Source organism: Silurus aristotelis, assembly GCF_946808225.1.
Source record: "Silurus aristotelis genome assembly, chromosome: 2".
Taxonomy (NCBI): Eukaryota; Metazoa; Chordata; class Actinopteri; order Siluriformes; family Siluridae; genus Silurus; species Silurus aristotelis.
The window spans coordinates 14,324,288-14,340,321 of NC_139575.1; the positions used below are offsets into that span (position 1 = coordinate 14,324,288).

At 35.7% G+C, this 16,034-nt stretch overlaps 1 protein-coding gene across 2 annotated transcripts in view; it reads right to left on the reverse strand.

Moving 5' to 3' along the window:
* Positions 1-16,034, reverse strand: part of LOC310741811 (uncharacterized protein) — a 144,637-nt gene that overhangs the window by 54,716 nt on the left and 73,887 nt on the right. The window lies entirely within an intron of this gene.

Sequence of the window (16,034 nt, forward strand, 5' to 3'; positions counted from 1 at the left end):
ATTTGAAAGGGGAATGTTTAAATCTCTGGCACAAAATTGCTATAGATCATTAAAGCCCATACACTACTCATGTTTACTTTAGGAGGCCATGGATACGTGACAAAATCTTTGGTGTATTACTGAATGCAGTTCCTCAACAGACACAACACCTTAGGAATGTTAATGCCTAGTGTATAACATCTTTACTATTACAAGTGTATTACACAAAGTGTATTAAAGACCACCAAGTATACCCAATGAAACTGCAAGCGTCCTGCCAATTTACACATATTAAGCTATTGGTAAAATAATCATAGACCAGAAACCTAAAAAAAATGCATTCAAATACAGAGACAACTGTGAAAGAAACCAATTATGGTATGTCATTGTAAAAATCTATAATTTGTTAGCTGCTTATCTAAGATACACCTTACTATAAGCAACTGGTTATTTTTCAATTTCATTCAGAAATTGCCATGTTAAAAAACATGATTTCTTATTTGCAGAATTTTAGTTTGGAAGTTTTAAAGCTATAAGCCTGCAAAATGTACAGATTGTTTGAATGTACTTGGATAAAATTCTGCATGGCAAAGAAATGCAACTTAAAACTAAGGACTTCGCTTTTCTCCTCAGTTTGCCTCACCAGTCATCTCTGATTTTGATTCCAGTTGATTTGATTGTGCATCATTCCCTTACAGTGATGTCCTTAAAGTTCAGGACAGATGAGAAATAACAGAGGAATGCACAGTGCTATGGAAGCATTGTGTGCTTCAGGGTAGATCTAGCTTGTTCGGCAGGCAACGAGCTTAAAATCATCATTAACTCCAACTTTTCTTCCTGCTTGAGGAGAGGCCAGGCTGCATGATGGACCACAGTTAGCAGCCTGCGGTAGGCTAATCGGAGGGCAGAATGAGCATCCATCTCCTGAATTCGAGTTGTTGCCCGAGTCATTGCTGGAAGGGTCAAATTAGAGCAGCAAAACAACAAAAATCTTCTACTCCAATTATGAGGTGCAGTATTCCTTAATTGTAACTGCCATGACCAATTGACAGCTTTATGCTGTCTTCATATCACTGTCCTATCCCTCTAATTTTAATTTCTGTTCTCTGTTTTAATTAAAAGCTAGTTATGTTCACCTACCGGCTGCATGGAGCTGCTGTGCATTGAAATGAACATAGGCTAGCCTAAGGGAAATATCCAACAAAGAATAATAGGCAAGTAGCTTTGCTAATCATGAATTTATGGAGTTTCATTGTCAGGTTATTGCAGTTCTATACTACCTTACTGCATTTCTGGACAATCTAGAAAGAAATGTTCTTTAAAGCTGATTAAAGTGAATTCCCTATTGATTTATTATTAACTTGAATACATAATTTCCTATAATTTCTCAAAACTCAAAACTATATTAGGCTACTTTGCAATGTTGATTTTGCTGAATATTACCGACATATTTATTACATTTGTATAGACTTTTTGCTTTTTGATATTTATTACATTTGTATAGTCCACTAAAAAAAATATTGGCAAATCTACAGTATCATTTAAACTCTAACACTTGCTATTGGACAAATTACCACTTTTAATTTGTGTTTTTGTCATTGTTGTCATACTGCTTTTAGGCAGAAAATATTTGATAACATATTACAAATACAATTTAAGAAAAAAAATCTGCAAAAGTTTACTTTTTACAACCTCATGGACCTACACATGCACTCGCACTTACTCACTTATATTACCTTACTCATTCTTCCTTACCTATCATTTCCTTCACCCACTCATTTACTCACTTACTCACTCACCCAATTACAATCAAGCTTAAACAACTAACCCAAGATACCCACATGGTCATTCACTCTCTCACTGACTCATGACAATACACCAAAAAAAGTTATGCTATCACAACAAGTCAAGTACACATCCTACCCAAATGTAAACTAAACTTGGTTCACTTACCATTTCTGTACAAAAGCTGTTCTTAATTTTCAAGTCATAGTGGCGTAAAGTGTTCAATTAGTTTTATACTTTACATGTTGAATGCTAAACTAAATCACTGTTGAACATCTTTCACAGTTTTATCACTCTGACACTGTTGATATATTGCACTCATTAACCAAATGCCTACAGGCAAAATAGTTTCTTATATTAAAAATCCAGAGTTGTCAGACGTCTATAAACAGAAATATAGAACAGCCTCTTTTATTGTATTCACTTTTATTACAACACAGCTGTCAAGAGCGGAACAACTTTTGCACAAGGACATGCTTTAATTATAATTATTATTATTATTGCATCAAGACCTAGTCTGTTTAGACTTTAGATATTCCAAACTAGACCTGAATAATTTAACCAGACTGTGGAGATCAGAAAAAGGAAGAAAAAAAAAAACACCTGAATGGTCTGTAAAAGTGCTGATCCATATCTACACCAATGCAGTGAAATAAAAACAAATCTTGCTAGTTCTATATATTTCCAGTAATAAAGTCTTTCATGAACCACAGTCAACTGGCTGGAAAATTAATGTCCTCACTAATGGATGCCATTACAGCAGATGTAGTATGAGTCATGTCTTGTGCAGTGCTGCCTGTTTAGTAAAATAAAGCTCTTGCAGTGTATGGCTGAGCTCTATAGTAACATTCAAAAGCAAAGGAAATGAGTGAAGGACCCACACCTCGCACCTGCAATGCCTAACTTGAAGCTATTGGCAAAGGGACAGCGGAACATGAAGTTATGCCACATACTTTAATCAGGCATTACAGAGTGTAACAGGAAGGAAGTTGAAAAAGATTACAAGAGCTATAATTTTACCTACCACAGATTTAGTACGTAGCATTTTTCTTAAGGAACCAGGTGAGGAGTAGGAATGCGCTGCACATATTTTTGTAGAAAACTTGTAAAAGACCTGTCTGGGGTTTTTACAGTCAGATACTTATTCGTTTTCATTCATTGTTTAAAAACATAATAAATAAATAATATGAATTCCCCACACAGATATATTTTGGAAATATACATTAAATAATTTGTTTAATAATTAATTTTTTGTGATCTTTTTTAAATAACATTATTAAAATGAATCTAAAGAGCCCATACATTTCACATCTCTTATTTACAATTTATAAATTAATATTAAATTGCTGTTGATACAATATATGGACAAAGGTTGGAGGAAACCTGATCATTTATACATTTTATAAATGTATCATATATAGTTATATAAATTTGATGACTAATTTGACAAAAACACTTAATGTTATATGATCTATCGACATTCCAAACCAGCCCAAGTCTGTCAGCTCATTTGTAGATATGTGTTTGGGACTGTTGGAGTCAGTGGTTAGCATTGAAAATGGAAACATACACACCAGAGCATAGACTGTGGTGTTCAGCCAGTCAAACCAAGATGGCAAGTATTAAACATGACTACATGGATGTAAGAAAATTCAGAGTGCAATAAAAGTAATACACACAGCAATATGGAAACAACTCACCAGACATTTGTGGCTGAGCTAATCAGTGGGTAATAATAAATAAATTAAAAGAGTCATGGCTACTGAACAAGTATGATTTAAAGCACGATACAAAAGACATAGAAAAATGCTGGATTGCATTTGATAAACAGAATTGCCAGAATTCTAGGGTGTTTTCCACCTGTGTCCCCAGGAAAGCTTTGCATGCATGGTGACCCTGACTAGGACAAAGTGCTTAGTAAATATAAACAAATGAACGAATTTAGGTATAGCTTCTAGTATTGGGAACATTATTAGGTCCTGCCTAATTTAACAGAAAGAGGCTGTTCTCCTGACCTTGTAAATAACCACAGGGCATCTTTGACTCCAGTTGGAAAATGTGAGCCCTCATGTACTTGCCACCAACTAGGAAAATATTGGTGCATGAAATACACTAACTATGTACTTTAGTTAAAGTAGATACAGTATGTAAAATATTTCTCCAGTAAAAGTAATATTGAAATCAACATACTAATAAAATATTATGAGTACTAATAAAAGTATTGGCCTTCAAACCTACTTAAGTTTCCAAAGAACTATAATTTATTATGTCTATAATATCCCATTATCATTTTTGTCACAAGACTCTTGCTTAATTAACTCAGTTTATGTCAAAAGACTCTCATGCAAAACTCTTAACACTCCAATCTAAAATAATAATATTAACCAGTTAAATTAATCTATTAAAATTATCACGAGCCTAAACCCTTCTTTTCAAAAATTGCACAAATAAGGCGTCAGGAGTTTCTTCCATTATTTATTACTCTCAAAGTGTTCTGCTTACTGTTGAACTGATTCTGAAGTGTATTTTCATGCTAAGTAGATACCACCAAGCAGCAATCAAAACCAGTGTAAAACAGAGCACACACTCTACCCTGATTGGTGGCTTGCTGTGTGTTTGGCCAGTTAAGTTTTTATCCACTCATAAATAAAAATGAATGACTGATTTCGCAAAATGTAGTTGAGTAAAAAGTACGATACTTAACTTTGAAATGTAGTGACGTTAAAGTATGTCTACCCAAATGGAAATATTTCAGTAAAGTACAGATACACGAAAAAGCTACTTAAGTACAGTAATTAATTACATTTACTTATTTACTTTTACTGTTACTGTCCACCACTGGTTTGTAGTGTGTATAGTCTCCAGTCACATTGCCCTGGATTTTCACATTTTTAAGGGTTTGAAAGCAATTCAGTGCATCGGACGATCAAACCTGGCTTGTTTGTTTTAATTTATCATTCATAATGAGTGAATAAACCCCACTTTAATGTACATGTGAGAAGAAAACTATTCAGGAATGTTGTTGACAAATTAGAAACCCCTGAAACAATGCCTTTTTGATCATTAAAAATCAGAAGGGTCTGTATCACACAGAGTGATGATACATTTGTCTGAAAAAGAAAAAAATTTAATAACAACATGACAGATGGCAAAAAGACCGATGTAGCAAAAAGATTGACAGTCTTCCCAGAGTGAAAACGAGTGATGAGTGATGAAATGGAGCCGTATAAAGCACTTTGAGAGCCTTTTTTGTTGAACAGCAGGCCTGAACTCCTCCCCTGCGTTTAGGCCTGAGGACGCACCAATCGTCCGCTGAGGCTTGTTTACATTTCTTCAAATGCCCCATTTAGTTTCCTCTGACAAGGTGGAGTAAGTGAGGGAGGCAGAGATGGATGGAAACACCTGCACTAATGGAGGCTCAAACTGTGCCCACTAGTGCACGTTACATTGATAAATTGACAACAGTTGGGACATGCTCTGCTAGCATGGAGAATGAGGCTACTAGGACACACTGGTCTCTCTCTCTCTCTCTCTCTCTCTCTCTCTCTCTTTCTTTCTCTCTCTCCCCCTCCCTCTCACCATTTTCATCTTTGTGTTCCACAGGGCTTTATTTTACCATAGCACACCAAACCAACCTTTCCCAGTGCACCATGGAAAATAAGATGTTGCTCCACATTTGCCACAATTAATGCATACCTGATACATATATCTAGGTGTAAAGAATGGGACACACCAGAACTCAGGGCTGAAAGTAAGAATGAGCCATGAATCTTTAACAATTCAAAAAAAGAAAATCGAGGCCAAAAGCATCTGTGATGAATTAAGAAAGGGAAATATGTATAGTCAAAACAGTGCTGGATAATTTCCTCCGTTAAAGGGCAACAGGCTGTAAATAATAAGCACAATAATTTTTGTAACAAATGGAAACAGGAGTCCGTATGGTCTCTGATGAGAACACAGGTCAAAGGTCAGGAAACTGCTAAAGCCCGGAGCAGACGTGACAGAGACCGATAAACACACAGCTAAATGTTTTCTCTGATTAAAATGCTGCAGCCCTGTGTGATACAAGATCCTCAAGCCACAACCATCTCTCATTAGAGACTTTATTCTATGCCATTCCACAGAGCCACAGCTCCAAATCTGCAAGGAAAAAAGAACAAAAGAGCGAGAGAGAGAGAAAGAGAGAGAGAGAGAGAGAGAGAGAGAGAGAGAGAGAGAGAGAGAGAGAGAGAGAGAGAGAGAGAAAGAGAGCGTATGTGTAAATCACATATGCTCAGATTAAAGAGATCTGAAATGAGGGTTTTTTTGTGCTGGTGCACCACATATTGTCAAAGCAAGCCTTGTTGTGAAGTTCTTACCCAATAAGGCTCATTTTGTTTTTGCTCCCCAGCTGAGACATTGTAGAGCAGTTCCTGGCTCGGCCCCTCTCTAACTCTTGTCTGGTTTGCTTTAGCGCACTTTGGGTTTCTAAACAATCAGCAACGGTCTAATTAGTTTTGGCACTTGTGCCATTCTCTGAAGGAGAGAAGACCAATTTGAGGACCTTAAAAATGCCTTAGCCTTTTTGAAAGAGCCAATTAGTTAGAATATTCTACCATGTAGCCTGGTATGACTTGGCATCCGTGTCACTTCTTCGTGAAGCAACCAATTATTTACAATTACTGAAAATACCCTTGAACATGCACAGGCTAAATCCAACTGTCTCTCTCTCTTCCTCTCTATGTCGTTTTTCCTTCCTGATTATATTGATTCTTCCTCCCCTCCAGTCATACACTGTTAAAGCATGACCACAAAAATGGCTCTTAGCCTCTCAGAGATGTGCGTGTGTGAATGTTAGTGAGCCAAAAGACGACTATTTTCTCGGGGGCAAAAAAAAAAAAGGTAATTGGAGAGAAAGTAATTGCTGGATCCAAACATGATTCATAGAAAAAAAAAAAAAACATTTTTATTTCCTCAGCACCTGTTTCTGTTCTGAGCCTTGAGTTTTTGCCCTCTTCTCCTCATTTAATAACACAGTGGAAGCTGTTCAGGGCAAATAAATACATAAAACTTTTACAGCACCTTGTGCAAATTATCATATTTTATAGTGGGATACATACTGGTTGATTTTTCTAAAAAAAATGCTGTTAAGAGTGGGTCCAAAACACTGCTATGCATGCGTGCATAAGTAGGATTTCTAGCCAGTATGTAGACCATAGTACCCTAGGTGTAGTATGTAAGGTGCAGTATATACTTTTTTTTTATACAGATTTTATTAGGTTTGGTATGCAAGTTGCAGAATGTTAGCTCAATTAATATTTGGTGAATTAAATATGCTGCAGTATGTAGGCCACAGTTTCCTGGGTGTCGCATATGAAGTGCAACATGTAGGCCAATATATCCTGGAAGTAGTTTGTAAGGTGCAGAATGTAGGCCACAGTATCCTGGGAGTAGTTTGTAAGGTGCAGTATGTAGGCCACAGTATCCTAGGAGTAGTTTGTAAGGTGCAGTATGTAGGCCACAGTTTTACGGGAGTAGTTTGTAAGGTGCAGTATGTAGGCCACAGTATATTGGGTGTAGCTTGTAAAGTGCAGTATGTAGGCCACAGTACACTGGGGGTCGCAAGTAAGGTGCAGTATGTCAGGTTATCTATGTAAATCTTAAATTATAAGCCAAAGCTGATGCATAAGTAGAGCAGTAGGATGAATGAGGCAGGTTCAGATGGTAAAAAAAAGAGTATCAGAAAAATCCCCTTTCTCCATCGATTACTATTTTCTAGTGAAAGATCTAGATTCAAGAAAAGGTCTGCAAATTCTTATAGAAATTTAGAATCATTCCCTGGTGATAATAATTTAATTAGTTCAATCCATGCCCAGATTTCTTTGGATAATGCCTAGCATATCACTATATATAGTTAAAAATATATTACTAATAGACAAGGGTGGTGTATATAATTCAATCCAAGATTGCTAGCTTAATATAAAGCTACAATACATGTAATGTGATACAATATACAATGCTCATGTGTTTTGAATCTGAAGTTGGTAAAAATAAGTCATATTTTACACACTACACCATAGATACACTTTATCAGTGTTCTCATTATTGCAATTTTGAAAGAAAAATAGAAGGCTCCTCCTCAAATATTTTGATTCTAAAAAAAAATAAATATATAAATAAATAAATATATATATATATATATATATATATATATATATATATATATATATATATATATATATATATATATATATATATATATATATGCAAAACAAATAAAGAGAGGCAAGAAAAAAAAATCTATTAGTTCAATTAGGTCTTTATTTATAGCAGTTTGAACTGAATTGGTCTTTTCTGTTTAAAGTTTCAGTGAACAAAAATAGACATGACCAACACTTATGACCTTAAACACGTTAAACTTCCTCTCAGGAATTAAAGAAAAAAATTAGCTGAGCACAAAGAGCTATTTATTAAAAGCCCTTAGTCAAGTTCCTCCTTTAGTGTTCCTTATGAAGCTCTAGTGATGTGGAAGCTGTAAGGGTTGTGACTTCCCCATGAATTATATTGTTTTGAGAGCGAACTCTTCGCAATTATCTCACATCTGTGATAGTTTACCTGAGTTACTCTGGGCCGATGATGGTGGGTCCTGCGGCTTTACACTGATCAGATCCAGATGGAACCGCTCGCCTTTAGTTGAGGAGCTACAGCCACGGTTTCAACACCCACATCTAAGCTATCAACGCCACCTTTATTAGGTGTAATCCACTCCTCTCACCATGATTGATGACCAAAACAACTGAACTAGCTAGTGCTGCTGCTAGCTGAATCAGGGAAGCATGCTTCTTAAAACTTTTCACACACAAAATCATCGATGTATGAATTTTATAATGCGATCATTATATTATGCGATTTTCAACTTCAGAAGTTGAAGGTGGTGGGCAAAAAAAAAAAAATGCAAAAATACTGACACTTTGGACACAGTTTTGACATGTTCACTTGAGAGTGTACTCTTTGTTCCCAGTTATTTATACAATAATGGCTGTAAATTTGTACTGCTATACAAGCTGCACATTGACTACTCTAAAATATATCCAAGTTTAATTTCTATAGTATTGTCCCTTGAGAACATATAATAAATTGATGCTGAAATGTGATGGGTGTACTCACTTTCGTGAGATACTGTATGTTAAAGTATGGCTACTCTAGTCACAGGCCATCAGAGCCAGCAAGGCCATCTCTTCTGGCCTAAACACGAAGAATCACTGACTTATGTTTAAAAACAGTTTTCTATGAATATTTATCAAATTATTCGCAATAGAACATTCACTTCATTTTATAGTTTTTTTCTCTTTTGTGCCACTTCCAGTAAACCTGGGATCATTTTATGAGGTTAATTGTATGCTTTTGCTAGAGATGATGTATGCAGTTGGTGCAGCTGTGGCTACAGTGAAAGGGGACTTGCTGAATTATGTTAATTGGTTTTCCTGCTTTAGTAATGCCATGCATTCGTGCTGTTTCAAATATCTGTCTATGAAGCAGCGCTCCGATTTCTGTATAATATTGATTGTTTCTCTAGCCGTGGTGTCATAATGAAGGTATTAAGATGTGGATTGATTCAGGCAGGACACAACTGAAGGCTCAGATACACAGATTCAATATGAATGATAAGGTATGAGATATTAAACATTAGATTGTTGAAGTAATTTCATAAGAGCATAAGGTCACCATACTGAAAAAAATTTGGTTGTCAATATAAGCAATGTAAACAACCCCATAACAAAACATCCAACAAAATATTTTTTACTACTTTTTATTTCACATTAACTATTATGTACTGTATTTCCCAGCATTGCTATCTAGGTCAGCTAGGAAGCACGTGGGAAACATAGACAAATGTTTTGTTTTATTTTATTTAAATAATGCAGAAAGTCAGTATGAGTCAGTATACTATTGGAAAATATCAGACAGAAGCCTGAAAGGTTCAGTGATGAGCCCTGAATCTAGAGTCCTATGTGGTGTATTCTTATTTTATCTCTTCCAAGTCATTCAAAATCACACCTCATAAACCAGAGCTAATATAAAGGTATCCTCTCTATCTTTGTTTTTTCTCTTTCTTTCTGTCTTCAATCAAAGTGATGTTAGCCAAACTGATTAATCACAAACCTTCTGAACCCCAGACAGGTCCATTTGTCGCAAGCATGTACCAATTGCAGAGAGAATATTTATCTTTCTTACATGCCTCTAATATCCTTAAAGGCACACTGATTGAAAATAAGTCACACACATTATCAGGTAATTTACAATAAAGGCCTGTAAAATGTGATAAGAGGAAACATAAAAAAAAATAATTTAAACAATACAATTTTATATATATATATATATATATATATATATATATATATATATATATATATATATATATATATATATATATATATATATATATCAATCACAGTATAATATTTATCTATTCAGTTGCACTAACAAGTATTGTTTTAAGTGTAGGGTTCTAGTATTGAAATTAAATAGCACATTATATACACACTTAAATTGTCAGCGTAATTCAGAAACTATTACACTCCCATTTTCTCAGCATCCATCTAAATCTGATAACAGATACAAATTACTTTTTCAGATCCAGATGATTTAAACTATTCTGTGTAGCAAAAAAAAGGACTACCATGGCAGTTTCTAGTCTCAAACATAGTCGCCTGTATAAACTGCCCTTTGATCCTACACAATATGCCTTTATGTTTTGTTTTTTTTTCATAGACAATGCAATTTATTACACTTGACAGAAACAAAAAAATATCAGTTAACCTGGAAAATGAAGGCTGTTGATATAATCCGAGATCAATAAGCTGCACTCTAATAGTGTGGCATTAGATTAGAGCTGAATTTCAATGGCGTTGAAATGCGTTTCATTTACTGCTAAAACAGAGTAACTGGTGTAAATTAAATAAGCACAGTTTATTCTTAAACTGCGATCATTTCCGAAAGATCCCATTTTTACTTTCCTACCAAAATTTCAATCATTCACAGCATCATTAAAAAAAGATGAAACCAACAACAAAAGCAGATGAATGCAAAATGCAAGCAGGCAAAACCCTGAAAGCGTTTATATTATTAAAAATTTGCTACCTTAGCACGGGAGAATCTTGCCATTCCATGACTTAATTTATTATATCGTGCTTTATGTGACCACACACATAATGTAAACTGTATACACACACATTCCAAGCTGCATTAACCTCCATGTCTGAGGCAGGACCATAATGTTTAACATTTTGCTTAGTAGTGAACATATTGGATAAGAGCATTTAATCTGTATTCGAATAGCATGGATAGGTTTCATTTAAACAAAAAAAAAGACAAGGGGAAATGTTCAGCCACAGTTGACCCTTATTTAAGCAAGGCAAAAGAAGGAGAGACTGAATTTCAATTAGCTGCTGTGATTTCTCATATATTTATAACACCATCTTGACTATTTCGATAATTGTTATTTTTTTCCTGTTGAATATTTTAGCTGGGGTTTTAATATATATAAATAAGATGTTACAATATTATCCAGTGTGCAAATGAAGCAAGAGTGTGAGAGATTTTATACACAATATACATAATTAATACAGTTAGAACAGTCAGTTCAGTATATAGGTATAAGGAGGCACATTTTTGAGCTGTGACCTTTTTTTAAGGTGTAGTCTGCCAATCATGTCCATTAGTCAGCCCTGTTAAAGCAGAGAGAGCGAGCTGCAGGCTACTAATAAGCCACAGAGGAATTTCGAGTCATGAGGTCCCTGACAGTAATAATTTGACATGTCAAAGGGAGGCAAGTCTTTTTCATGAGGAGTCTTCTTCTCTTTGTTGTTGAGAGACAATTGAAACTTTTCGCACAGTGGCTCAAGTTCACATTCTGAGTGACAACACAGATGAATTTGGGCTTTTCTCTCATTCTATCATAGAATCAGAAATGAAATGTAAAACTACTAATGAATTGGTTGCACATGGAGGGCAATATTATGACCAGCTGAGTATTGAGCAGCAGCAACATCATTCCAGATGTAGCCAATTAAACCAAATTAGGACCAATACCATTCTGATTCAGCAAAGCATCTAAAATTCAGTCCGATAATAAAAATATATTCACACACAAACAATGGCTGGTTTACGTTCCATAATGCAATTTCAGCCCATGACCTGAAATCGATTGGACTGAAGCAGTTACACTCCCTGTAGTGGCGATATATTGATCATAAATCCTTCAAGCCAGCTGTTAGTGCAACAGTTTTGGTCATTCTGTTAATAATGGCATCTAAAAAAAGGCCTAAAAAGCCTCCTGGCATGTACACAGGCCATCCAATTAATGGTATTCACCAAAAGCTTCTAGTTAGAGATTGACTGAGATGTGGGCTTCCTGCTGAAAAGTGAAAAGCCCCCTATCATGAGAGCTAAAAAGCATTCAGCTAAGCTTAGAGTCACCCAGCACTAGTTAGGTCTAATAGTGATAAACATGATTGCGGTGACTGCTCTGCAACATAAATGGTACATATGGCTAAGGCAGAGGCTTTGGCAGTGGTGTGTGACTTCAAATCCCAGGATGGACAAAAATCCACAGTTAGATGACTCACTTTAAAAAAAACATTAAATATAATATTGTTTAGCCATATAGATTTGGCTGTAATAGCACTGCAGTTAAAATTCTAGGGAGCAGCAGGTTGTGAGTTATAGTCAAACTGCGAAAAAACGAATCATATGAAAAGGAAGAAAGTGCTTTATTGCCAAGTATGTTTGTTTTGGTGATAGAAAAAAGATTGCTCTTCCTTCTCTCATTTGTTCTTTTTCTAATCTTAATGAACCAAACTTAGACACTGAATTCAAAGAATGAGGATGCATGTGCAAAGTTTGTTTAGCTTACCAATTGTCAAATACAGTAATGGCATTAATCATCAAACCAAGACACCATTCCAAAGAGTAAAAAAAATGGAAGGCTAAATTAGACAGAATACAAAAGATGCAACTGGGGATAAACACAACTCAAAAAATTGGCAAGACTTTACACAGATAAACTGAAAGATATATACTTATATAGTGCAAGCAAGAAGTAAAAAAATTTATTGAACATCTAATTAAACTTTCTTTCGGCTTCTCCCGTTAGGGGTCGCCACAGCGGATCCTCCGCACGTTTGATTTGGCACATGTTTTACGCTGGATGCCCTTCCTAACGCAACCCTCCCCAATTTATCCGGGCTTGGGACCGGCACTAAGAGTGGCTGGGGATGGTTCCCTGACCGGGGATCGAACCCGGGTCGCAGCGGTGAGAGCGCTGCATCTTAACCACTAGACCACCAGGGGACCTTATTGAACATCTAATTAGTAATCTGAATATGTTGACCTCTACTGGCAGGGAGGAGTACTGTTTTGGGATGTTGTGACACCAGTGTTGGGGCCTTCCTCAGTTCTTTGATTTTCTCATTTGTTGCTTGGAGTGTAAGACAAGTGAGCTAAATGCTAGAATGCACATTAACAAACAACCTGTTTTACTATAACTGTACTTTTCTGATTAACTTAATTAGTATTTTTTTTTTTTATATAAAACATTTAATGTCCAAACTTCCAAACAAACTAAAACAGTATCCTGCCAAAAGTGTACACTTCAGGCACAAAAAGCTTTGACAGTGAAAACAAGTGAATATCTATGACCCATTTGTATATGATATCTTTAGATTCAAATGCATCAAAGGAAACAGCATAATAATGATCTGCAAATTACTAAGTGGAGATATCAACTGTTTACAGCTCAAAATTCTACCCGCAGTAACATGTATGGATAAGCTGTTAGCTAACTGACTGGGGAAAATTAGCTAGCCAGATCTTTCAGTCTTTTACATTGTAAAAGCTCTGTATTAAACATAAGATATTAATTTGATGTCCTGTAGAGTCTGCATATATATAATGCATATTAGGCATGTTCACTATATACCAGACTATAACTTGAAAACAGGTAATTATCATGAACTAGCTTACTACCCAATTAACCTAGCAGGCTACTAAAAACAGTATTTAACTAGGGAATCTAGCATTGCCTTCCTCTGGATACATATATTGGACAGTGACAGGCCGTGCATTTGGTACCTGGGCCTATAGTGAGGACTTACCCGACTTAATCCACCTCTTAATACCACCACTATCACGTCGCGGTTATAGAAACCATCAATACTATACAAAAACACAATATAACAACGCGTGACATTACAGAGAGAGAGACATTTTGCATATGGAGGGTAAATACCATTTTACTAAAGCAAGAAACCCAGTTAAGAAAACTCCAAACATCTACACTACAACTGCAACTGTGCCACCTACATCATCTGGAGCAGTTCAGAATCAATATTTGTCTAATAACATGACAAAAACATTAAAAATGTAAATAAAATACAACCTACTCACAGAGATGCAGACTCATAATTTGCACCGCTTCTTAGAGGCAGTAAGCCAGTGGTACCGCTCATATCTACTGGTCTCTGAAATCTACATACACGTACTGGAAGCAGTGCAGCTAAGAGAAATGCTACGAAATGAAGAGAATAGACTGTTGGGAATAAATTAATACAATGTCATGGAACAAATTTAGGATTTAGGTTGTAAATGTAGGTCAGTGCTTCTGATAGTGTTTAGGCCAGCATGGAAGGCTTTGCTGGCCCTGACCGCCCGCCACTGATATTGGATTGGAACATTTTCAGGTAGTAGTTAAAAGTAGCAATGTCAAATGCATAAGAGTAATAGTTTTAAATCAGACAATTTATTTACTTATCTTTTTGTCAATTTCTTGATATATTTTTACGAGTTAATGTTCCCTTCAGTAGAAGGTTTTTCAGTCAGGTCAGTGGATTTTGTGCTTTTATTTTACCACTGGTTCAATAATGTCTTTTTATCCAAAGACACTGAATATAAACCAGTTAACTGAAAACCATAAAAATAGGATCAGATTGTATTAGAGCATGTGAAACAAGTGTTGGTTCATTTGAATACACACACAGACACACAGATGGGCTCATCAGGGAATGACTAATGCCTCCATGTATTCTGAATTTGAATTTTTGTCCCTTCTTCATATATAATGGGCTTTAATAACCTTAATTTCCAAACTACATCATTATTATCTTTTGATATGCAGGTGCCATCTGTTCGATGTTTGACTGAGAGGAGATAAGAATACATAATGAGGGCAAGGTTGATTCTCTCTTAGTGGTCTGTGCTTACAGTGATAGGATACGCTAATTAGCACAGGGAGACCACAGAGTGAAGACTTATTCAATTCACTTCATCCACAGCTTAGCTTATTTACACTTACATTTGCGGCATTTAGTGGACCTGAGGCATGAGACACGAAGTGTCTCAGGAGGAGGAAGGTCTTCACCCTTCATGTCTGTAGCTGGGGTACGGCGAGTGAAAAACATTTTCTGGGGACATCCAGGTCTCAGTGAGTGCCAGAAAGTCTAAGGCATAGTGGGAAGCTAAGGCTGTGATAAAGTCAGCTTTTCTTACAGCAGACTGGCAATTCCAGAGCCCACCTACAGTTCAACCACTGTTTGAGATTGAGACAACAGAGGAGGGTAGATGAGGTTACTGGCAATGTGTCCTCTGTTCTGTGGATGAGAATGTCTGGGTCTGTAAGAGGTGACTACAGAGATGGGTTTAAGACACATGACTAATCTGCCAATTTGAGATCAATGTATGAATTTTAAAAATACAAAAGAACAATATATGTACTAATAAATATACGCTACGCAGTACTGTACTTCGTAGGTAAATAAGTAAGCCATGGCCAAAATTAACACCTCGAATGAGACTGGAACTACCCTTGATTAATCACCCAAAAGAACTAATAAGCACAACCAACAGTTAAGTAGATATACAAAAGTCAGGATCCTTCTTTGTGTATATGTATGTATGTGTGTGTGTATATATATATATATATATATATATATATATATATATATATATATATATATATATATATATACAGTGAGGAAAATAAGTATTTGAACACCCTGCTATTTTGCAAGTTCTCCCACTTAGAAATCATGGAGGGGTCTGAAATTGTCATCGTAGGTGCATGTCCACTGTGAGAGACATAATCTAAAAAAAAAAATCCAGAAATCACAATGTATGATTTTTAAACTATTTATTTGTATGATACAGCTGCAAATAAGTATTTGAACACCTGAGAAAGTCAATGTTAATATTTGGTACAGTAGCCTTTGTTTGCAATTACAGAGGTCAAACGTTTC